The following is a 27,037-nucleotide window of genomic DNA, read 5'->3' on the forward strand; positions in this document are numbered from 1 at the left end:
GAGCCCTACCAGTGGTACCAGAACTCTCCCAGGTGCATGAACTGGCCTTTTTGAGTCCATTTCCTATATTAAGATACCTTGTTCAGCCTTGATATGGGGATAGGGACCTGATTCTGCCTTAACTTGGTATGCCAGACTCTATTGACTCTTCATGGATGGCCTTACCCTCTCTGAGGAACAGATGGAGATAAGGTGGAATGGGGCAGGAGAATGAGAAGGAGGGGGAACTGAGGTTAGTAAATGAAATGAAAAATAATTTATATAGATAAAAATAAAAAATATAAAGAATGTAATGGAAGCCTGATTTTCAAATGATGTGCTATTATCATAATGAAATGACTGGGGTGGAATGTGAACAATGAGAAAGGTAGATGGAATGAACGAAAACTGAAGTACATCTACTCATACATGGAACCTCACATCCACCTACTATACTGTATATTATATAAGGCTACTACTATCATTTATCAGGAATTCTATGAATGAGAAGGACTTTGTGACTAAAAGAGGAAAGAGACAAAAGTGAATAATGAGTTATTGAGTTAAACAAATCCCTGAACTTAATCTGAATCTTTACTCCTCATTAACATTATATAGGGCAAAGTTAGTTATTCCTATACTGTTAAAACCTTCAAGTATGTTTGAGTATTTAGAATATTCTGAAGCTATAAAATGGCTGATTAGCAGTAACCCTAATTATTACATGAGAACAAAAACAGGCTAGAGAGGTGTATTAAAGGCTAATGCCGAAGAAATCACAAGAGCACCCTTAAAGGAAATGTGCTATTCACCTTTCTTATATGTGTGAGCAATAGATCAGCCTCATTCTAATAAAAAACCCATATTCATACCCTAAATTCATGATTTCAAATTAATCAGCATGTATTGATGACTTTACTAGTGTACACTGACATGGGATTATAATTATTCGTGCCTTATTCAAAAATTATACTTTTCTCTCTACATGATGTAAATTGTTCAACAACCACAAAGAGAATATTTGTCACATGAGAACATTTATCCATAAAATATTTAAAAACATACACTATATCTGTACATAAGAGTATAATTGCATCTTAAATAATAATGGAGTTGTAGTTGCTAACAAAAAGAACAATAGTAAGTGAAGCAGAACACCTTTAGTCACAACAGTAGAGAAAAAGTTCTTACAACTCTAGGGACAGTTAGAATACTGTCAACAGTGTATTTTCATGATGAGAATTTTGTAAGCATCCACAAAAGAAAAATTCTGTAGTTATTTACAAAAGAAAAAAGTAAATATTGAGAAAAAAATGAAAAAAAAATATTGTAATACTCTGATCTAAATATGCAGAGAAAGTCTTCTTCTTTGGATGTCCTACTATCCACTTGAACAGAGAAGCAAGTTAAGACTGTGGGTCTCTGCATCCATTTCTATCCATTGCTAGATGAAATCTCTCTGATGACAATTGAGCTAGACACTAACCTATGAATATAGAAGAATATTGTTAGGCATAATTATATTGATTTTTTTGCCAATTGTGTTCATTCTATGCTAGGCCTCTGGACTATTTTGACTCTTTGATTTGTCACTCTAAGCAGTGCCAGGCATGGACTCCCTCTTAGGGCATGAGTCTCAGGCTAATCCAATCATTGGTTGGTCACTACTACAACCTTGCAGCACCCTTACTCCAGTACATCCTATGGACAGGACAGACTGTATGTTCAAGGTTATGTGGTTGGGTTGGTCTCTCAGTTTCTCCAATGGAAGACTTGCATGACTGCAAGAGATGGCCAGTTCAGGCTGCATATCCCCTCCTGTTAGAAGTCTAACCTCATAGATTAGTAGATCATCCTCGTAGATTCCAGGGAGTTTCCCTTGCACCAGGTTTCTGCCTGCCACTTAAATGCCTTCCCTCTTTCAGTACTCTCTCTCTCAACCCCGTAACCTGATCCCTTAGAGAAAATTCTAGTCTGAGGAGTTTAATGATGTTAGTTTTGAACTTAATATGTTAATTCTTTATCCTATAGTAGAGGTTATTACTTTTGTAAAGACAATGATGTAGGTGTTCCGTGAAAACTCTAAGAACTAGTTAGTAGAATATTGAGTTCTAACTCCGCAATCTAATGTGTCTACTTAGATAGTACATTAAATAAATGATTACTCTAAAGATACTGAGCTTCTTTTTATTGATACAAATAAAACATTACATATACAAATAAATATATTAGCATATACATATAAATACACAAACATTAATAAAACTAGAAATTTGAAGTGCATATAGAAGCAGTAAGACTAACCTATATATCCAATCCACATTAATACCATTTTCTCATTGTAATATAGTTAATATTATCATATTTCTTTTTGAATGGTTTATAGTAATATATCCTCCCACTTAAAATTTATTGTTCAAAGTACAGTTATAGCCGTGATACATCTTTAAGATAACATACTTATATGGCTCAACAGATTTATTATTGTGTTCATGTGTCTATTCAAATGTTCTTGTCTCCTCTCTATACTTATAATTAAACTAAAATATAGACTTGACATAATCTTCCTCATAATCCAAATATTAATTAACTGTTGCCCACCTGGTGCTAATGCACTGGTAGTTATTGGACAGTGAAAATTAATTTAAGCAATTTCATCCCACCCTGTGCCCTGCTCACTGGATATATATGTTAAGAAGACAAGGGGAATTAGAATGAAAACAGCACATCGTGAATAGGCTGCAAAGTATTTCCAAAATTGAGCAGTCAAAGGCACATGCATGTCAGTGCATTTTATAGTCAGGGATCAAGACAAGCACATAATTAAGGTGAAGATCAAGGGGAGTAGCCGTGGGATCCTAGTGTCCTGACTAGGCGATGATTTACTAACTTAATTATTTCAGGCTCTTCCAAGGAAAACGAGGGTGTCTCTGCTTTAATAGATGTTGTTCTCACATATGCCACTGGGTATTAGCTGACATACACAAATAATTATATCTTCTTCAGTCTGAAAATATGTCAAGACCCAGGATGGCAAGCTAGAGTCAATGCCTTTGATTCTCTTGGCTTAATTATAAATTTACATAAAATGCATTTTTTGTGTGTTCTTCAGGTTTGACAGTCAGAAAAAACATGTTTCTTGGAACGAGACAACTAGGTCACAGTAATATATTTAATAATAGAAACATACAAGATATTTGAAATAAAAACACTTAATTGTTTCTATAGATCCTATCTGTATTTTATTATTAGAAACAAAAAAAGCACACACTATATAAAATGATTAAATATTGTCCTTCTGGTCAGCAAAAAGAATAAAAAGGCAAGAGTTTATAAGCATATTTGCAGAAACATAAGCATATTTTCAGACACATCAGCACTTTCCAAGTTTTTGGACAGGGAATGTATTGTTTTTACTTCAAGCTTAAAGTGTTTAGGTACATAAGGATTCATGTCTTATTAATGAGAAGTGTTTAAGTCAACGAATTCTTATAAAATCTCAATTTTTCAAAAAGAAATGCAGAGTTTTGTGCTACTTTCATTTTACCAACTAATTCTCTTCTCTAATGAAAGGATGGTATAGTTTCTTTCTCTCTATGTCTCTGCATACAGGTCTCTTTAGGCAGATATCTTGTAGAGATGGAAATAGTGTCTTTCAAGTTAGTCACTATAAAATTGACACGACAGCAACCGAACTGATTGGGTGCAGATTTTATGGCATTTCCATTCTACTCTTACTTTAAATTGTAATTGAGTTTATTGCCGCCTTTCTCAGTGATGGTGACAGAAGTGGTCCTTCTCAATGCCCATTATTTTGAGTTAAGAAACCTCTTGTTTGTTTTTTTTAAAATAATCTTTATCAAGATCTGTACCTGTGTCAATTGACAAAATGAATAGACACTACCCTAATAGGTTTTTGCATGTTAAATATTTCAGTGATGTTCTGAAACTTAGGAAAGAATACAATTTTAGTATTAAGGCATTTGAGAAACTCCAGTTGACAGAGTGACTTTCTTGTCCTGTCTCATGATTCTGGTTTGGTTCCTTATTCCTTTTATAGTCCTGATCCATCTTCACAAAATTCCCCCTGGTAACCATAGGAACAGTATCCTCTTCAATTTCTTGAAGTAGAAGAATAGCTAGTGCCTGAAGACATCTATGTGGAAATATATGGACATAATTACACCCTAATTATTATATATGATACCTAACATTGTATATTCGATGTTAATGTCCTGTGTGCCTGAATGAAGGATGGAATCCATGACCTTTCCTCCTAGGATGATGCTGATGGATGATATTCAAAGAAAGTTCATGGGGTTTGGGGAGAAGAAAACTAATGAAGGCAATAAACCCTTTTAATTTTCCTCATGATGGAGTTTTTGAGGGAAAGCTTTTTAACACATCCTATCTCTCGCTCTTTCAGATAAATTAGCTGTTGAGTGAAATTTCACATGCTGATTTTTGCTTCTGTAACACGGCATTAGATTTTAAACCACTTTATAGTATGTTTCTATGATATATATATATATATATAGTATTCTTCTATGATATATATAGCATGTTTCTATGATATATATATAGTGTATTTCTATGTTTCCATAGTATGATGTGATATTAATCACTTTGCAAGTAACATGATATGCTATTTGACATATAAATGTCTTGTCTGTTGGTATGTAATAAGAGTACTAAAATTAAAATGCAAAATTCACAATTCTTTCTTCATAAGCATACCCATTCTGTGCATTAACATGTTATATTTTCTCCTGAACAATATTGAGTGATAGTAAATATTTTAGCCCTAGAGAAATTTATATTTAATAAAATTATATAACAAAATCTTCATTGCTTTTCATTTAATAAAGATTCATAAATTACATTGTTTATTGATTTATCTACCTAAGAGATCTAAAAGTAATTTTAAAGAATTTTATAGCATTGTCTAATAGGTGTAATATAAATTCATTGTTCATAAATTAAAATTGTGAAATGTGCAAGAACTTAATATGCTAAATTTCTTAAAAGTATTCCACAAATACTTATGTTTTTAGATACTTATATCACTATTCTATAAATCGAGTTTACTCAATATTCACTTAAATAATAGATGAAGGTAAATGTTTTTCTTAAAAAAATGAAATTATAAAGTAAATGATCGTATTTAATTGAAGAAAATTTTATACTGTCTTCTATAAATAGTTTCCTGTTTTGGAAGTTGATCTATGATCCTCTTATAGAAAACTGCCTAAGTTCCTCCCTGGGTCCAGCAATGAGGAAGCCTTAATTTTTCTTCTCTCACAGTGCCCCCTCTGAAATTCTTCTGTGGTTTTGTTTCTCTAATATGAATCTTCCCTGTCTTCCAAAAGCCATGAGCTAAATTCTTGGTCCTCAGCTAGTGGCAGTATTGTAATGTGTTAAACATGATAGTAATACAGAGCTGGTTGGAGGAATAGGTCACAGGGGACATGTCCTTAAAGAAAATCAGTCCCTCTACTTTCTGTCTCAACTTGTTTAACATTTGGTCCCCTGCTTGTCAGTATCATGGTACGAAATAATTGTCTGTATTCTGTCAATCATGTTTTAAGTAAATGCTGATTGGCCAGGCAGGGAGTATAGGCAGGAAAACCAGATAGGAAGCAGAAGTAGAGTAAAGAGAATAGGAGTATTCTGGGAAGCAGGAAGTACCCCGCACCCCGGGATTCCTGCCAAGATCACCGAGAAGCAAGATGTAACATGCCACACTGGAAAAGGTACTGAGCCATGTGGCTAACATAGATAAGAATAATGGGATAATATAAGCTACAAGAGCTAATAAGTAGTCTGAGCTAATGGGCCAATCAGTTTTATAACTTATAGAGATCTCTGTGTGATTTGGGGGGGGGCTTGCCAGGTATGGGGAACTAGGTAGGACATAAACTCCAACAAGCAGCCCCTTCATGTTACCGTATCACAGGCTCCTTGATAGGAATTCACTACCTTGACTGACACATGAAACAAGTTCAAGTGGCCATGAAATTCCCCAAGATGGATCTCTCTCTCTCTCTGAAATTGTGAGTCAATGTGAATCATCGCTCCTATTATGTTTATTCCATCCAACATCAGATGACAGCAACAGAAGGCTCGATAACAAACACATCTGCACTGTTGTCTGTGAATGAGACAGCCAACCCGTTATTCTATTTACATAATAACAAGCCTTGGTTGTCCTTCTATGAGGTTTGGAAGCTGCACAAGAATCACCTGATTCCGAAAGAACCACCTCACAACGACACTAAGAGCAGAAAGCTACAGCATTGGGACCTCTGCCCTGCAGATTTCTGAGCAGGTAATGGAGGGAGGATGAGGCTTCCAATTCAAGCAGATCTCTCCTTTGTTCAGCTATGTTCAGACATTAACCACAATGAAGGCTTCATACTCAAGTCCATACTCAGGCAATGAAAATATAAACCTAAGTTTTTATTTTAATTATTCATTTTCATCCAATCTCCTCTCTGCATTGCTGCAAGCCAACTTCCCTAATCTGAAACACATTCTCTATTTCAAAAGTTATTCCTACCAAAATGAGGATGACTGTATCAGTGTGACCATCTAGAAACTTCAGGCCACTAAAGGTAGGTTTGATGTGAGAGACAGATTCTTTAGATATATTTAGATTTGGAAGCCAGCAGAGCTCAGTGACTTTTAGGGAACCATATTCTGTCTGTTTCTTATCATCTCTTGAATCAATTAATAAACAACTCATTCCCTGAATGTACTCTTTTGTTATTTAACATTATTTTTTATGGTAAACATTTTTTTTACCATAGTTTAGGGTTTTAATAAGGTTTCTCCTACACATTTTCGTTTTGTTGGCCCAAACTTATGAATTGAATTATAATATTTAAATATAGAGAAATATGAGGTCTAGGAATAGCTATTGATTTCAGAAATTAATTTTTATGCAGTTCAAAAGTGACAAAGCCACCAGGCAGTGTTGGCACACGCCTGTAGTCGCAGCAGTTGGCCAGCCTGGACTACAAGAGTTAGTTCCAGGATAGGATCCAAAAACCACAGAGAAACCTGTCTCTAAAAGCAAAACAAAACAAAACAAAAAGTGACAAAGTCAAGTTTCACTGAGAAAAAAAAATGTTATATAGAAATAGGAGGGAGCCGGGTGATAGTGGCGAAGACCTCTAATCCCAACACTAGGGAGGCAGAGGCAGGCAGATCCCTGAGTTTGAGGCCAACCTGGACTACAGAGTGAATTTTAGGATAGCTAGAACCACCCAGATAAACCCTATCTCAAAAAACCAAAACATTAAAAAAATAATAATAAAGGAGAAGTAAAAATAGATCATGAGCAGAACTGAGGATGACTTCTTTACCTCAATTTTTCACTACAAGTTTTTAGGTTACATTAAGATACTTTAAATTCTGACCTTTTGGGCTGTTAGTATAGGGGGGATGGAAAACCATACTCTTCAAGGCAATAAATTCTAGTATCTTGTCCTTGTTGCATGGTACAACCATACACTCACAAACACATGAACTTCAATGACAGTCCTCAGCGAGTCATGAACACTTGACACGGACTAAATAAAACATGAGATAAGAGAACTATCTAGGGGGAGATAAAGGAGAACTGAAGAATGTATATGATCAAAATACTCTGCATTCATAAATGGATTTATTTATAATGATTAAAAATTGTAAATCATTTTTAAATTTATTTACGGGAACAGTTTATTTTAATCAGTTGATAAAATAATTAAAAACTGTAAATTGGGTTGGCAAAGTGTGTCTTTACAACAAGAAAAGAGACTGAGGTGACTTCTGAGAATTTTTCATAAATTAAAGGCCAGCTTGGTTTAAACAAGATCCAGGCCTACCAGGGCTTACATAGTAAGACCTTTTCTCAAAATAATTAAAAAAGAACAGCACATGAAAAATTTAAAGTAAAATATATTTGTTTTTCTTTATCCAAAGAATTGATTTTTCTTATTGATTTTTATTTAGCTCTACATTTTTCTCTGTTCCCCTCCCTGCTTCTCCCATACCGACTTCAACCCTCTCCCAATGTCCCCATGCTCCCAATTTACTCAGAAGATCTTGCCTTTTTCTATTTCTCATGTAAATTATATCTATATATGTCTCTCTTAGGGTCCTCATTGTTGTCTAGGTTCTCTGGGATTGTGGTTTGTAGGCTGGTTTTCTTTGCTTTATATTTAAAAACCACCTATGAGTGAGTACATGTGATAATTGTCTTTCTGGTTCTGGATTACCTCACTCAAAACTATGTTTTCTAGCTCCATCCATTTTTCTGCAAAATTCAAGATGTTGTTATTTCTTTCTAATATTTAGTACTCCATTGCATAAATGTACCACATTTTCCTCATCCATTCTTCGGCTGAGGGGCATTTACCTTGTTTCCAGGTTCTGTCTGTGACAAACAAAGCTGCTATGAACATAGTTGAGCACATGTCTTTGTGGCACGATTGAGCATCCTTTGGATATATACCCAAAAGTGGTATTATTGGGTCTTGAGGAAGGTTGTTTCCTAATGTTCTGAGAAATCACCACACTGACATTCAAAGGGGCTGTACCAGCTTGCACTCCAGCAGTGCAGAAGTGTTCCCTTTTCCCCACAACCTCTCCAGCATAAGTTGTCATCAGTGTTTTTGATCTTGGCCATTCTTACAGGTGTAAGATGGAATCTCAGAGTTGTTTTGATTTGCATTTCTCTGATGACTAAGGATGTTGAACACTTTCTGAAGTGTCTTTCATCCATTTTAGATTGATTTTAACTGAAATGATTGTCTAACAACATTATTGCTGATATAATAAGAGGTTCCATTTAAGAATTTTGGAAAATTAAAAGGTAAAAGCAATTTTCAACTCTTAAATGAATGTGTTGTAAACAATATTTTATAAGATGGTATAATTTTCACTTTAGGTCATCTAAATATTAAACTAACACAGAGGGTACTCATAAAATAATATGGAATGTTAGCTATTTGCTTATTGGCAAAAGTATAATATAGCTTAAAGTACACAGATTAAACACATGGAATTAAAATGAATCATAAATGAGATGAAATCCAATTATAACCATTAAGGGTTTGGGGATTAGCTCTGTGGTAGACTGCTTGCCTAGCAAGCTCAAGGCCCTGGGCTCTGTCCTTAGTTCTGGGGGGAAAAATAGAAAGAAAAAAATAACCAATTAAAACCATTTAATTATGGAAGGACAGGGTATGCATGATATGAGCATAACTTCAAGCTTGAGGCAAAAGATACATCTAATAGACAAGCTATAAAAAGTCAAAGCAAAACTATTCATAAACAATGATCTTAGGAACAGACCTAAATAACTCAGGAAACAACAAAAATTAACACATGAAAAACTATCAAAAATTAAACTTTTCCACACACACAGAAAAGATAAGTTGCCTGTGTAACCGGAGAACCTTTTGAATGGGAGAAGAATCTTTTCCACCTATCTCGTTAATATCCAGGAAATAGAACCTCAAAATCCATATATAAACCAATTAATAAATAGGCAAATGCCTTAAACAGGTAGTATTGAAAAGATGAAAATCAAATAGCTAATAGACACCTGAAGAAACTGTTCAACATCTGTGGTCCCATCAGGGAGCTGCAAATCAAAACTAAAATTTCATCACACTGAATGAGAGTGACTGTCATCAAGAAAAGAAACAACAACTGGTGATCATCTGGGAAAAAGGGAACCTTTATAAATGCTGGCAGGAATGCAGAGTAGTATTAGTGCAGACACTGTGCAACTCTGCAAGAAACTTTTGGGAGGAAGAGGGAGATAGGGTGGGGAGAGAAGAATTTGGCTATATCATTCCTGTATATATATATATATATGTGAAAGAGTTGTAACAGAAAGAATTACAAAACAATTTCTATAGTGGGACTATTTTAATAACCAATTTATAGAATCAGCCTGGATGTCCAATAAAAGATACATGAATAAAAAAGCATGGTATCTATACATGATAGACGATTATTCAGCCATAAAGAATAACAGCTGTGTCATAGACAGAATCAGAGATAATTATCTCAGAGGAAGTGAGATAATTGTTCTCTGACAAATATAAGATTTTCTCTTACATAAAGACATAAAAGGATAAGGGTTCCCTTTGCAGATGAGAAATGGGGTCAGGGGAGTTGAAGGAGAAGCAGGGCAGGTTCATGAAGGATTTTCCATGTTCAAATAATGTGATGAGTGAGTGCATGGGACCCTCACAGTCAATCGCATCTTAAAATATTTTTCTGTTGGTCTGTCTCATCCCACTTCGATGTGATGGTTTTGTTTTATCTTATTTTATTTTCTTATACTACAGAAGTGGATGAAAATCTATCGACTAGTGTAAAGATTAACAACTGAACTGCTACTTGTACCTGCTGAGAGCAGTAAAATCAGATTCTCCAATGGAGAGACTTTGGATCTATCAACTGCTCCAGGACAGGCCTCATGTTCAGGAGTGGCTGACTGACATATAATGGACTCCACAGGTTTTTTGTTTGTTTGTTTGTTTGTTTTGCTTTTCTCTGCTTTTAGTTGGTTATGGTACACTGTTCTGTTTAGCTTGCTATTCATGTTGGGAGTGACTTTATTTTGTTTTCGTGGTTTGGGGGGAGGGTTGTTGTTGCATTTTTTTGTTGTTTGCTTGGTTGATTGGTATCTTTTGAGAAGAAAAGTTAGTTGGTTAGGGAAGGGGAGAGGATTTGGAAGGACTTGCGAGAGGGAAAGAATATGATCAAAATATATTTGAATTTAAAAGTTTTTTAAGTAACAAAAGAAATTTTAAATTCGGCAAAAAGGCAGTTCAATAACCAGAGAGAGTGAAGTAATTATCAAATACTGCAAATGTTATAAGGACTCGATAGGGGATTAGTAGGGGATTAGTAGGCATGGTTGAATTCTGAAAATTGACCTAATGTATGGAGAAACCAAAAGATTTCTCTGCTGGCACTCTTAAAAAGTAATGAAAAGAAAAAAATTTAAAAGAAAACCAAAAAACTAAATGAAACACATGGAACCAAGGAACTGACTACAAAAATGCTCAATGGGTAAGAGCATTTGTCATGAAAACTAAAGGACACGATTCCAGGTCCCCAAGACTCAAGTAAAAAGTTAGGAAAGCCAATAACCTCACCATTAGGCACCAGAGGCAGGAAAACACACACACACACACACACTTACACACACATGCATACACAGATACACCACAAACACAGACAGGAATAAAACTAAATAAAAATATGCTATTCAGATTTTTTGATTTGCTCAATCAAAACGTATTTCATAGTCTTTACCTACTGAGAAGATATATCATCCAAACAAATCTACCAATCAAAAACATATTGAAAAGATAAGAAATTTCTATTTGAAATCATGTCAACATCTTGGGCTAAATATAAATTCATTGACATGATAGCTAAGCATTTACTATTCTCTATTGCATTTTGAGAAAAGTAATTATGTGTCTTAAGCCTCTATGCATTGCTCCATCCATGAGCCCATATCCATAAGCAATTGCACACACACACACACACACACACACACACACACAATGGGAAACAATGAAAATAAATTACTAACTATGCATTACTCTGAAAAATCATTTTTTAAAATATACATCATCTTCCCTACTATCTCACACCTGTGTTATGCTCTCAGACATAGAATTAAAGAGCTTGCTCCTGTTTGAATAAATGTAAGGCAGCAACATCCTTGACACTATCTCAAATTCACACCCTGCAGCTCTGAGAAATAAGAGGTATGAAGAGTGGTGTTCTAAGAGACTAAATGTGAGGTCTTCATTATTTTCGTGTGTGTGTGTGTGTGTGTGTGTGTGTGTGTGTGTGTGTGTGTGTGTGACAAGGAAAGCATGAGTGCCTCAGTACAGATGTGGAGCTCAGAGAACAATGTGGAGTCAGATCTTTCCTTTCATCTTTGAGTGGGTTCTGCTGAGTAAACTCAGATCATGGTACTTGGATACAAGTACCTTTATCCACTGAGCCATCAACCCTTCTCCTTCTGGTTGATACTTGGGTGTTAGAAGGTAGGAGTGACCCATGGGGGAAAGCTGTTTATTTCATAAGGTTTTTTCTCTTTTTTTCTTTTTCTTTTTCTTTTTATGTTTTAGTTTCTCAGGACAGGGTTTCTCTGTGTAACCACCATGGTTATCCTAGAACTCAACTCTGTAGACCAGGTTGCCCTCAAACTCACAGAGATTCACCTGCCTCTGCCTCCCAAGACTAAAGGCTGAGATTACAATTTAATTGCATTCTTTTTATCTTTTTTTCCCTCTCTCCAAACTCTCCCATTTTCCCGTATGCTCACTCTAAAACACATGACCTCTTTTTTTTTCACTATTTGTGTATCATTCCTAAATATAACTGTTGATGGAGACTGTTTATTCATTTCACAGCCACCCAGACCTGAAATAATTACACAGAAACTATATTAATTACAACACTGCTTGGCCAATAGCTTAGGCTTCTTATTAACTAACTCTTACATCTAAATTAGCCCATTTCTATTATTTTATATTTTACCATGAGGCTTGTGGCTTACTGGTAAGGTTTCTGGACCTCTGTCTCCTTCGGCAGCTATGTGGTGTCTCTCTCTCTCTGACTCTGTCTTCTTTTCTCTTATATCTCTGCTTGTAACTTCCACTTTTCTCTATTTTGCCCTGCTTTAGGCCCAAAAAAGCTTCTTTATTTATTTACCAATAAAAGCAACACATATAGAGAAGAATTTCCCACACCATTAGACTGCTTGTTTGTTCCAGGACACTCCCATGACAGCTGGAAGTAATTCTAGAAGATGGCATCCCTTCTCTAAACAAAAGTTTGTCCTCAGGGTTAGGGGCATCAATTAGGGGTTTATCATAACTGATATAGGGCTGGGGGTTGGGGTGAAAATTATGTAGGATCAGGGATCTCTTTTGAAACAAAAAAATGAAATGGATGGGATATCAGGTAGGTTATTGTGAACTTACTCATACTAATAATAATAAGGAGTAATAAAGTGAACACTTGTGAGCTATTATTTATAGACAATTTACATTGGTATAGATTCTTGTGTATTGATAGAAATTCAAATTATATTTCCTATATTGAATATGCTCCTATTTTTGTTAACAATATTTTTACACATATACAAAGTTATTTTGTCATATCGTATACATGCATGCTTATACCTCTGCTTAAGACATTTTACACATTGATACAATTTTAGGATATATTTATCATGTTGTACGATATATTTCTATCTCTAATCAAAATTCTTACATTTTGTTTACATTTTGAGGTCATTGTCCTCATTTGTTGCATAGTTCTTTAAACATTTTCAATAGTCCAATATGAAGTCTTAGTCTTTAAGCTATATGGGTATTAAATATTACTGGTCAATAGTCATCCCTGTTAATCATACTTATTATAAGTATTATTAATATATTATAATTATATTATTATATTAATAATATAATATATATTATAATTATATATTATATAATTATATATTATATTAATAGTATTATTATTATAAGTATTATTATAAGTTAGTCATACTTATAGTTAGACTAATTAGGTTCTTTAGATACATACAGATTGTATCTTGCATAGATAACTAATCTTCAACCACTTCAAAGAACTGTCGAATATGGCATTTAAATAACTTGGGGGTTCTGTTGATGTGATACACGATTGCTTCTGCCAAACATTGCCAAGGCAGGGTAAGATGATTTTGAAAATTTTCCGGCTCATGAAAATGGTCTGTCAGTTATTCTAGGCCTTAGCCAAAGTTGGTTGCTTCAATGTTGCAAATGATACTTTGCGTGATTGCCCAAGTAGTCAGTTGTCTCTGTCATTTATTGCACCGTTTGGAACTGGCATGTTTGTACTTCCTGTTTATTCAAATAATATTATTTCCATTCTCAGGTCTTTGATGGACTTGAAGCTAAATAGTTGTGGTTACTTTCCTCTCATGACTTAACCAAGATATTTCTAATACAAGACTTAGAATCCTTAGGATAGGATAACTATTAAAAACATTTAGCATATGATTCTTGCTTGATATTGTTTATGCTGGGTGTAATTCTAATTTTTATACTTGATATTTGTTCTTATGTAGATAGTTTTGTATTATGCTTAGAACTCTTTGATTTATACAAAGGGGAAGGTGCTGTATGAAATCCTTCAGTTAATAGCATTTAATATACTGGCTCACTCTGGGCATGACCACATGTACTACTATATATACAGATGTAGAAAAGTACACAGCCCCTTGGCTGCTGGATTGTGTTCCTGTTCCTCACTCATGCAGAGGGCTGCTGATTTGTAAACTATCCCTAAATGAAAAGACCTTTATTATACTCCATTTTGAGCTAGTGTGGGACTAATTTATTATAATCAACTACATATAATCTGTTAAATCCATATGGTGTTACTTACATATAAGTTTTCAAGGCTGATCGTTAGACAGTGGACAGCCTAGTGATGTGCTGTACCCTGAGGAGGCCCCGTTCTCCTGCTCCCAGATTAGTTTGTTCTATTAGTCTGTAGCTAACTCTTTGTGTTTGGTTGAGGTTGAGTAGTATTTTTCTTGTCCAATTTGGTATATCCCTTGGTGTCCTTCTTGTTTAGTTCATGTTTGGTTAGTCATGTTGATATGACTTTATGGATGTAACTCCTGATGTTACTAGGAGACACAATAACACAGAAAAGTCCTCAATTTTCTGGCTCATAACATTCTTTCCATCCTGTCTTCAGCAATATTGACTGAGCCTTGGATGTAGAAGATTTTTGTAGATGTAACCACTGGCACTTGACTCCACAGCTCTTCCTTTAAATTTTTTTTTAATTTTTATAATGGTCTCTGCTTGTTAAAAAAAGTTTCCTTGATGAGTAAAAAACAATCTTATTCATGGGTATATGGATAAATGGTTATCAATTACTGTTAGAAGTTATCCTGGCTTTGTAATTTGGGGTTGTTGAGTCACCTCCAAAAATCATGACTTCACTAACACTGCCTATTTTTTTAACTGGGTTTTCAGTACCAGGCATTGCATACTTCTTGTTGAGCAAGTCTTAAATCCAAATAAAGAGCTGTTTGTTACTACCATGGTATGTGTGTTGCTACTACACACAGAGTTACCATGCTACCCTGGCCATTAGTGAGGTTCATAAGTATCATAGTTGGATAGAACTGTGGGTTCCCTCCTCCTTTAAAGTTTTCATGATGCATAAAAGTACCATAAAAGATAGTCCACAGGTCAGGAGTGTTAAGTTCAGTTCAAGCTTAGGGGTTTCTGGTACCTGTTTCTCAAGTGTACAATGTTTTCAGCAATTAGGGTTTACCCTCCTTTACTTGGGAATAACCAAGAGCAACAGCAATAAGTAGGCTATATGTATCGGGAGTCTCTTAGACAGCCCTAACAAATAACTAGTATTGGGGTTTTTGATATGTGGTGTTTTTCTCTTGGAAGGAGCACCACCAGTCTAGATAATAAAAGGTAACTAAAACTGTATATTTATTTTTATACACTACATTGCATTCATTATAAGATTCTTTGTAAGTAAATAATTAATAATAGGATTCCTTATGGCTTTTTTCAACATCCCCATTGCTGTTTTACCCCCTCCCACTTTCTTCTATATTTACCATCCATCCCTCCCTAAGGAGCCCATCTTTTCCCATTACCCTGATCAGATTATTTGTACTCTGCTATTGCCCACTCTATTGCTCCACAACACCCCAGTCCTAGAAATGTTTTTATACTCCTGGTTTCTGTAGTTACTACAGGATATGTAGTGACTCACATCTGAGGACTTAGAGCTTCAATAAACAGAGAACATATAATATTTGTCTACTGGGGCTGGGTTACCTCACTCAATATGATCTGTTCTATGTCTAGCTATTTACTAGCAATATTCATGATTTAATTTTTCTTCACACATGGATAGTATTCCATAGTGAATATGTATCACATGTTCACTATACATTCTTGGTTGTAGGATATTTAGCTTCTTTCCATTTCCTACCTATTATAAATATGGCCTCTATAAATGCCATTGAGCAAGTATATTTGGAATTTGATGTTGAGTCCTTTGGCCATATGCTAAGGAATGACATTGCTGAGCCATATAGTGGATTTATTTTTAGCTTTCTAAGAATTCTCCATGCTGATTTATATAGTGGCTGGACCAGTTTGCAGTCTCACCAATAGTGAATGAGTGATTCCTTTTTCTCACACCCAGTTCAGCATTTGTTGGGGGTTGTTTCATTGATCTTTGCGATTCTTGCTAGAATAAAATGAAATCTCAGTTATTTTGAGTGGCAGTTTTTTTTTCTTTCTGTAAATTGAAAAGAGAGTCTTCTTTCATATAATACATCCCGACCACAGGTCCTCCTCCATCCACTCCTTTCATTTCACCGCCACGACCACCACCTTTGCTGCTTTAATCATAATAGCCAGATGGTGTAGAAGGGTCTTCTTTCTATGTGTTGCTTTCATTGGTTGAATAAAGAAAACTGCCTTGGCCTTTTGGTAGGGCAAAACTTAGATAGCCAGAGTAGACAGAACAGGATTCTGGGAGGAAAAAGGCAGTATGGCAGACGCCATGGCTCTCCTCTCCGAGATGGACGAACTACAAAAAAACAAGGTGTCCGACAAGGGAATAACGAATAACGAATAAAGAAAATCTGATGCATTTTCTCAATGGACTATTACTCAGCTGTTTGAAAAAAAATGACATCGTGAAATTTGCAGGCAAATGGATGCAACTAGAAAAAAAAATCATCCTCAGTGAAGTAACCCAGACTCAAGGCAAACATGGTATGTATTCACTTGTAGTGGATAATAGTTGTTATGTAAATGATAATAAAGCTACAATACACAGGAATAGAGAATTTAGGTAAAGAATAGGGCTCTACAGGGGGATGCATTGACATCCTGGGAAGGGGGATTAGAAAAGATTTTGCAGGTGGCCTGAGGGAGGGTAGGGACTGGAGCAGGAGGAATTTGCATTTTTCTAATTGCTGGGGTTGATTCATATTTTATGAGATATTTCTTAGCCATTGTTTTTTCTTCATTTGAGAACTCTAGTCAGGTTCCAGGCCCATTTTTCAAGTGGGCCATTTTATTTCACTCTGTTGTTTCTGAGATCTTTGTGTAGTCTGGATATTAAACCTTTGTCAGTTGTAAAGTTGACAAAGGGTCTCTGTCCTATACTGGGGCCTTCCTCTTCAGCCAATTGATAGTTTCTCCAGCTGTGCAAAAGATTTTTGCTTGCATGAAATCCCCGACATTGACAGAGTTATAGGAACAGACTTTCTCAGTAAGGTTCATAGTCTTAATTTTTGTGATTAAAATTTTACACAGGTTTAACTTACTTTTTTATAATTGAATCAGCTCTTGCCCCAAGACTTCTCAGAATTAATTATAATTGCCCATGTCATTTATATCTGCCCTCAAAGGCATGACTATTCATAAGTATCAAGTGAATAAGAATGTGTAGTTCCATTTATAAAGTATTTTATAACATCAAATAATTCTCTCTGGAATTACTTTCAATTCATTCAATTTTCTGAAACGGAGAAAAAACTTTTTTTAAAAAAGGAATAAAATGTGTTTTCTTTTCATCTGGAGAAACTGGGAGAGGCTAGACCACCGCTAGGAAGAAAATAATCTTTTTTTCCTCTATTGATTTGTTGTCTACTGGCGAAGCATCAACACGCTTTCCAAAAAACACATGGGTATACAGTCAGTGAAACCACTAATATTATAAATTAATAGTCCTTACAAAAGCAGTACAAAAAATGAAGACAATCACAGTTCTTGAAACTTTTTACTTTAAGAAATAAATACATAATAATTGACATATAAACAAAATGTCAATTATTATGATATCAAAGTTTTCCTGTATCATGTGCATTCCTAATAAATGGGACACATGAATGCCTAGAAAGGTGGTCGGTGAGTCATGAAGGATCAGCTGCAACCTTTGCCCAGCTCCCTCATGTGATACAGTCCACAAATTTTCTTTCCTTCAAAAGCTCCAAGAACAAAGCTTTGCTTGTATCAGCACGTCTTCATCCCTTCTTTTCTGGCTATCTTTGTTCATAAAACTCAAATATTACTGGCTTTGTTTACTTTACTGTGTGTTTGAATTACTTTTAACTAGGACCTGGGGATTTCTAATCCTTTTAATCCAAATTATTTTTCTTCTCAACTCTGCACTAACACTCCCAGGATTTCCTGCTGATGCTGTAAAATACTTTCCAATCAGCGCCTTCACTGATACAGGGAGGCTTATGTACTTCCAGTCTTCTCCTGCTTGCTTGAACTTTCCTCCAGGTATGACTGTTGAGGTCATCAGTGTGGGACACAGAGTGGAAAATTAGGCCAGTTTGCATTTCAAATCCTGACATGTTTTTTCTTCTTTGAAGGAAAAGAAAATCTTCCTTTCAAATCTTTCACAGAATTAACCAATACCACATTCTGATCTGATTAGAGACACACTGACAGCATCAAATCTATTTCTTAGTCCTCTTGATGCCCACTTCATTCACTGGTTATAGCAAACATGATCCTAAGGTTTAAATTTATATAGAAAGAGGAGAGAAAGACCATGACGACAAAATCAGCATTCAAGTACATAAAGGCCTCTTTCAAAAGCTTAAGTATAAAGAGAAAAACCTTAGTTTCTTTTATACTTTACATTAACATTTTCTCATTTTTTTAAGTATTTTGTTTCACTGCATAATACCATTTTGGCATTTTATCATCTATTAATCATATTATAAATATAAACAAATGTTCTATATTACACATTGAACATTATAAATTCTAGAAAATAAAGTTAGATATTTTTACATTTTATATATATATATATATATATGCATGTATGATTGAATTTGGAATGAGGAAAAATTAAAACTAGAATACAAAACATATAAGAGCACTAAATAAAAAAATACTTACTGAAATTATTGATTATTTTACATGAAGGAAACTAGAGAAAAATAGAAATATTTCAGTTTTTAATTGTTGCTATAGTTCAGTCACATAGAAAACCATTTTCTCTGAATTTTGAAATAAAATACTTTTGAATATTTGTTAACATAAAAAATAATTTCAACAAACAATTGTAACACAAAATTTCAAAAATAATGTCTCACATATTTTAATATATAGACCTACTTTTAGAAAAAAAATGCCTATAATGTACCTGAAATAAAAAAAGAGTTGCATCAGAAATGATCTTATGTATTAGCCAAAGTAACAGTTCCTTTAATCATAACTCAATCTTGTTTATTACTACAGCATGTCCCAGAATAGTTGGCATTCAATATTCCTCATTGAGTTCAAAATTAATTTGGTTTTATAATGTCTTTATTAGTTTTGGCTAAATTTTGAGTTTGTACAAAATACCTTTTCATTTGTTAAGATAACACAGGAGACCATCTTGCCTCTATAGCTTGCATTGATATAACAAAGATGATAGCCTAATTTGCTGTATTTCTTACAATTCTTTAGGTTGGGATCCCCAAGATGAAGTCATTGACAGATCTGGTGTCTGAGGATGTCCCTACCTGTTTTATATATCATGACCCTGCACAATGGTATAGCATGGCTGAGAGTAGAGAAAATTACTTAAAGTTTACCATGTACTTTTCTATAAAAGCACCAATCCCTTGACGAAATTTCACTCTGCTCTCTTAATTAATTCCCAAGCCTCCATCTCCAGATAAGATCACGCTAGAGATTAATTCCAAGAAATTAATTTAGGGAGGTATAGCGATTCAGTTCATAATGTTCTGCTTGGGGACTCCAAAGTGCATGCTTTAATTATTTCAACATTAACTCTCAAATCTGAAATCAAAAGTCTGATATGGAAAAAAGACCAGCAAGTGTAGGTGTTTGCCATGAAGCCTGAGACTTGACTTTGATCCATGTGGAAAGAATCCATTCAGGTAAGTTGTTTTACGAACTCCACTTGTTTTCATGGCTACACCTGCGTGTGCGCACACACACACACACACACACACACACACACACACACACACACACACACAAAATAAAATGTAATAATATTTAAATCTAAAGCTTAACCTAACGGCCATCTAACTTAGTTATATTTACTTGACATTGGATTCATTTTGAATTGTGTTTCACTAATGACCCAAACAAACTGTGTGCTTCTAAAATATGATGAGACAGCCAGGAAATAGGCATCAACATTCTACCAAGAGAAATAGGGAAATATAGGAAGAAAGAGTGGCATTCCTCAAATACATGCAAAACCTATCAAGGGCGTAATAAGTTTTAAGTTTCAAAGAAAATCATTTTTTTTTGGCCTGTCCTTATGCTCTCCAGGTTCACTGGGAAGGCATCACCAACCCCACATGTAGAAACAGTAATTTGAGTGCTAGCTTCCCAGGTCTCAGACATTCAGTGCACAGTAAGTGTGGTTGAATGTTTTGTGCTTATTGTACACCAGTGGGACTTAGAGATATCTCGGAATCCAGCTAAGCAAAGTGTGCTTCAAGTTGAAGTCAGAGAACTGGTCAGAAAAATTCATGTAAATGAGAGCATGTGCATATGTGTCTAAAGAGGATGACAACATAATATTTAAGGTTGATAATATTCTTAAAACCACAGCCGGGCAATGGTGACACCTGCTTTTAATCTCAACACTTGCGAGGCAGAGGTGGAAGGATCTCTGTGAGCCAGAGGCCGGCTCTGGTCTACAGAGCCAGTGCCTAAATGGGCTCCAAAGATACACAGAGAAACCCTGTCTCAAAAACAAAACAAAACACACAAGCAAACAAAAGAAGAAACCTCAGGATACAGGATCAATTATGTTAAAATGTTGAGTATAACACAGTATTTTATATTGTCCCAATTTGTTACTTTTGTATAATATAAAGACAATATAAAATAGGTTAAATGTTTCTGGTTATGAAACCCATCTCTCTCCCTCTCTCTCTCTCTCTCTATATATATATATAGAGAGAGAGAGAGAGAGAAATATATATATAGAGAGAGAAATTATATATATAATTTCTTGACTAGGAAGAATCCTGTGTATTCACTTATGGGTAATCACCACACTTTACACATACTGATAAACTCAAAATATATTGAAAATGAGTAGGCTTTTTTGACATTTTTTTCTCATATTTTTGGAAGAAACTTGTAGGGAAAATTTGTTAACGAATGTTGTCTACAACTTAATAGCAAAGTTATGAGGAACTAGAGAGTAAAATGAAAGGTAAAATGATGTAGAAGTTAAGCATTTCCAAACATAATGGAGTACTCGAAGGACAACAGCTCCTTAAAATGGACAGACTGTGGCAGACTATGCTACTGGCCTCTGTTGCTCACCCTGCTGAGTTTTATGACTACATTGTGACAGAGGATATTCTTAGGAAACCAACAGGAACAACGTCACGGTGTGTCAACCTGGGGACCATTCTGTTTGCAGAACTGTTTGAGAAAGAATTGCTTTTCACTTTTTATACATAAGAATAGATAAAACTAAGAGCAGTCAGGGTTTCCTGCACTGTGGGAAGTTCAAGTTCCTCCCTGCTCTCTCCAGGTCTAGGAAGGTGAGCATCCAAACAGACTAGGATCCCAAAAAGCCAGCACATGCAGGCGAAAAAAGTCCCAGTGCCATTATCAATGGCTTCTCAGTCAGCCCCCATGTCAGCCACACTCAGAATCCGGTTTGATGCCTGACTGCTCTTAGGACTGAAGAGGGAGGAGGAGAGGGAGTTGGGGGAGTGGGAGGGTATTGGGAGAAGGGGCGGAAATGGAAATTTTTATAAATTAATTAAAAAATCTAAAAAAAAGAATAGATAAAACTGTTATTTTCAACAGTAACAATAAACTGCTGAGCAGTACTATTTGGAAGGACCCATGTAAGCTTATTGGGTGTTTTGTTTAGCTTTGTTTTGCGACACAGAAATATGTAGAAGGAAGGAAAGGCATTTAAAGGGGAGGAAGAAAAATCTATGTGACTCACAAGGAAAGTTAGTTGCTCACTCAGTGGCTACCAGCTTTCTTGTGCTGGTAAGAATAGACACAGAGGTGCAAACTTAGAGACTAGACCAAAATGTGTAGTCCCATGACAGACCTCGGCCAGTTTTCTGACTGTAATAATATACAGACAACCATACAAAGTTACAAATATTAGGGAGATTGGTGTGGTTACAGCTGTCTTATCTCTAATGAAAAAGTAGAAAGAGAAAGAAACCTTCATTTTCTTAGCATATCTATGATTAAATGTTAAAAGTTAGGTAACGGTTTAAACACACAAAATGCTTGTTGAAGAGATCTCCATGAGTACAATTTTATTTTATATAAAGAGAAGTACCAAGCAGTAATTAAATAAACATCTTTTTGGTCACAATATTTGCTACCCTTCTCTTACGGGAAGCAATATGACTATAGCAATTGGAAGTTTTTGGTTTCCCCTTTAATAGTGAAAGAATTTAAACATCATTATTCCTATTTTTTAAAGGGATAACATGGCAAAAAATACAAAATAGAATCATATTCTTGATACCAAAAGAGAATCAAAGACATTAGAAATACTAAAGATTCAGATCACCATTCTGTAATGAAATTCAAGGAGCATCCAGAAAAGCCACAAATAATTTTGTGTCTATTGAGAAGCAACTGGGGATATTAACTGTGATATTAAAAAAAAATTAGTAACTTTGAGAATTGTCAATTTGACTGCAGGTAGCCTGGAACCTGGGAGTGCTGAGCAGAGCTATTTGGAAGGGCCCTAAACTTTTGTTTAATTCTCTACAGTGTAAAGATGCACAATCATCCCTTTCTCCTTGGCAAAAGTGGGAAGAGCGATGATCCCACAAGTCTGAAACCTTCAACACAATGTAAACCTGTCTCCAAAGGACAGAGAACGTCAGACCCTCATCAAGCCTGTGGATGATGGTGATGCAGAAAAGACTTTCTAACTTTCACATTTTACTAAAGGAGAGAATATAGAGGGCTGTTTTTCATTTTTCCCTCCATAGCCATTTCTCTTCACTTCTTCCACATAGTTGTGCTTCTACTTTTGTGTAAATAATTAATGATGGATGAAAGGCACAGACAGAAAGAGAGAGGGATAGGTTGATAATAGAAAGATGATTAGATGATAGCTAGGTAGATAGATAGATAGATAGATAGATAGATAGATAGATAGATAGATAGATGGATAGATTATAGACAGAGAATAGATGACAGAGAAAGAGAGATAATAGATAGAGTAATAATGATAGAATAATCCCACAAATGAGGGAGAATGTAATCACATTATTGTGTCCAGATGTAGCAGAGAAACTGGTCTACAGTCTGCTTTGTTTAGTTGGTATAAGGATCATGCTGGCTTCATAGACAAATGTGGTATTGTTCATTCCTTACTTCCTTATGGAGAGTCATTGACATTACCATTTCTTTAAAGGTTTTATGGAATTTGATGATGGATAAGTGTAATCCTTCACTTTATTATTTTTTGTAACACTTTAAATTTCATTTTAATATTTTTAGTGAGGGAGTGAGTGAGTGAGTGTGTGTGTGTGTGTGTGTGTGTGTGTGTGTGTGGTTATTGCTTGTGTATGCAATTAGATGACAGTTTGAAATTTTCATTTCTCATTTTATTTCCTGTGAGCCTGAGGGAATGGAACTCAGAGCATCAGGCTTGGTGGCAAGAGGGTTTCCTTGTAGACAAAAGTTTCTGTCCTGCTGATCTAGTAGCTATTCAGCTTCAAAGAAACACCAGAGGCTTATATTAAATATAAACTGTTTGGCTTGTTACCTCAAACATAATGTTAACTAGCTCCTAAAACTTAAATTATTCCATAATTATTGTCTGTGTTTAGTCATGTGGCTTAGTAAGGAATTTTTCTCAATAAGGAATTCTCATCTTGCTTCCTCTGCATCTGACTGGTGACTGCATTTCACTCTTTCGTCTTTCCAGAATTCTCTTAGTCTGGTTGCCCTGCCTATACTTCTTGCCTGGTTACTGTCCAATCAGCATTTTATTAAACCAATATGAGTGACAAATCTTTACAGTATACAAGAGCATTCTCCACGGTATTTCCTTGCTGATTCATTTTTGTCAAACAGACCATCCATTTTGGACATGTTTTATTATTATATCAATCACTTTGGCTCATTATCATATATTTATGTCTTACTGATATGCTGTGGTATGTGTGTATGTGTGTATGTATGTGTATGTGTGTGAATGAGAGTCTGTCTCTCTCTGTGTGATAATTAATTAATTTCAACATTTTAGTAATATGTGTTTTCAAAGTATTCCCTAACAACCTTCTGTATTTCTCTAGAATCTTTCATAACGTTTACTTTCTCATGTCTAATTTTATGGTTGGGTCTTCCTTTTCTTTCTTTGGGTTCGATTGACTAGGGATATTTGTCATCTTTGCTTATTTTTTCAAATTACTAAATCTTCAAATCCATGTATTATTCTTTTTGTCTCCATTTCATTGCTTTCTGTCCTGATTTTTATTACTTCTTGCCATCTACTGCTTTGTGGTTTGTTTTGATCTTGTTTTTGTAAGATCCAATAGAGCATCATTAAATTATGTATTTGAGGTCTATCTGAATTTTTTCTAATATAAGCACTCAGAAATGTAACCTTTCTTCTTAGAATTTCCTTAGCTATATCTATAGTTTCTGGAAATAGTGCCTTCATTTTATGGTTCTTTGGATTTTGATTCAGGTTCTTCCTCTGAAACCTTGGCCAGAATTGCACCTCCAGCAATGATTACACTCATGTGACACTACACCAGGCTATGATTCCATAACATTTAGAAAACTTTCTCCTAAATTTCTTCAATGACTAATAGGTAATTAAAGAGTACTATGAGCTTCTCAAAATTTCACATAACTTTGCAGTTACTTTTTCTACTGGTCTACATTTTTGTTTTACTATGATACAATAAAATACAATAATTTTGGTTTCCAACTATAATAAAACTTATTTGTAACATTAAATATTAGTTAATTTTTTAAACATTCATTTACGTGTTTGTGTGTGTGCATATGTGTGAAGGGGGAGTGTCCATGTTATATCATATATGTTAAAAGGACAACTTGTGGTAGTCAATTCTGAATGCCATGTGCATATCAAGGACAAAACTCAGGGTCAAGCTAAGCCTCAAAAGTCATTATTTGTGAAATAACCTAATCACCACTAATGGATCCAACTTTAAATAAAGTATAAAATTGAAAAGTTTTATGAAGTTTTATTAATTTTCTTATATTTGTGTCTGTGCTCACGGCATTCTGTTCAAAAACTATATTGTGTACCAATGTGTTCCAGACTATTATTCAATTTCTCTTCTATCAGGCTTGTGTATCTGGTTTTATATTGAGGATTTTGATACAATTGAAATTGAGTTTTGTGAATGGTGATTAATATAGATCTCTTCAGATTCTCCTGCATTTAGTCATTCAGTATTATCACTACAATTTGGTGAAGATTATGTTGTTTTTCCAGTGTATGTTTCTGGATAGTTTGCCAAAAATTTAAGTATCTGTAGCTATGTGGAATTATATTTTTATCTTAAATTCAATTCTACTGATCAACATGTCTGGCTTGTGCCAGCCAATACCATGCTGTTTTTAACTTATGTAGCTTGGTAGTAAAACTTGAAATTTGGACAGGTGATATTTACAGTAGTTCTTTATAATTTTAGGAATATTTTAGCTACCCTGAGTATTTTGTGTTTCCAAATAGAGATGAACTTTGTGCTTTGAAGATCTCTGAATAATCGTGTTGGAATTTTAATGGGAATTGCATTGAATATAAAGATTGCTTTATTAGGATGAGGATGATCATTTTTACTGCTAATCCTATCAATCCATGAGCATGGTAGTTCTTTTTATCTCCTGATTTCGTTTTCCATTGCCTTGAAATTCTTTATCTTAGAAGTGTTCCACTTGCTTGTGTAGAGTTATTCTAAGGTATTCATGTTATTTGAGGTTATTAAGAAAGGTGTTGCTTCTTTCCTGGTCCTTTTGTCATTTGGACATAGAAGGGCTACTGGTTTTTCTAAGTTAGTTTTATATTCTGCTACTTTGTTGAAAGTGTTTATCACCTTTTGGAGTTTACTGGTGGGATCCTTAGAGTCACTTAGTATGCTATATCTGCACAAGTAAAGATAGATTGACTTATGTTTTATTTTTTATCAATTTGATCTCCTACAGTTGACCTATTGCTCTGTGTAAGACTTCAAATAATACATTGAATAGTTATGGAAAAAATGAACAACCTTATCTTGTTCCTGAATAAGTTGGAATTTCTTTAACTCTCCATTTGTGTTGATGCTGGATATCAGATTGTTGTAAAGTTGAGGTATTTCTCTTGTATTTCTTAATATATACAAGAATTTTATTTTGTTCTCAAGAAATTATGATCTTTAGGATGTTTTGTGTTTCTGGTGCTGGGATTTGATTATGTCAGTGTGAGTACCTTTCTGGTTTGACGTTGTTTTCTTAAGAAGCTGCCTCTTAAAGTCTCAATCATTGAAATCACTCATTAAAGAGAAAACAAAGGACCAATATCAAACAGCCTAAGTAATACACTTAAGTGCAAGAGCAAAAGATGATTCCATTAGCAAAGTGCTTGATGTTAACTTGTTCTCAGAATCCACATCAAAAGAAGAAAATCTGAGTGTGATGGTGTCAATATGCTATCCCAATCCTGAAGACATAAAGATAGATCGCTAGGACTTCTTAGACAGTCAATCTAGCCTACTTGTGTACTTCAGTTCTACGAAATCTCAAAATCTCTGTCTCCAAAAGATGCATGGCCATAAGAATGAGAACTGTGGCAGACATCTAATCTCTACATTCATGTACACAGGTATTCATCAGTACATAGATGCATAAGCACACACACACATGCATACATGTACATAGAACTAAAATGACCCTCAAATTACTTCAAGATTTTCTTTCTTTTTTTCTTTTTTTCAACAGAAGCTGATTGCTCACCATTG

This window comes from Myodes glareolus, chromosome 26 (assembly GCF_982192425.1).
Source record: "Myodes glareolus chromosome 26, mMyoGla1.1, whole genome shotgun sequence".
In the NCBI taxonomy this organism is placed as follows: Eukaryota; Metazoa; Chordata; class Mammalia; order Rodentia; family Cricetidae; genus Myodes; species Myodes glareolus.